A 314-nucleotide genomic window follows, 5' to 3' on the forward strand; every position below is an offset into this window, starting at 1 on the left:
TAAATTATTAAAATTTAATAATTTTAATAACAAATTATAAACAAATCTGTAAATAAATTTACCAAGCAATTAATATTTTACCTCACATATATATAGAGAGATGAACAATTATCTTAAATATATTATTATATTGTGTAAATTTTGAGATGCCCTTGTAAGCCTTGAAGCAGTTTTTCAACAACCAGGTCTCCTTTAAAGGTTTAGAGATGTTTTACACAGATTTGGAAAATGTTTATTCTATATAAAACATATCTAAACACAGAGATAAATTGCAACCTGGAGCAGAAGCAATCATTCATTAAAGTTAATTTATA

Source organism: Nannospalax galili, unplaced genomic scaffold, assembly GCF_000622305.1.
Source record: "Nannospalax galili isolate Female #2095 unplaced genomic scaffold, S.galili_v1.0 scaffold2598, whole genome shotgun sequence".
NCBI lineage: Eukaryota > Metazoa > Chordata > Mammalia > Rodentia > Spalacidae > Nannospalax > Nannospalax galili.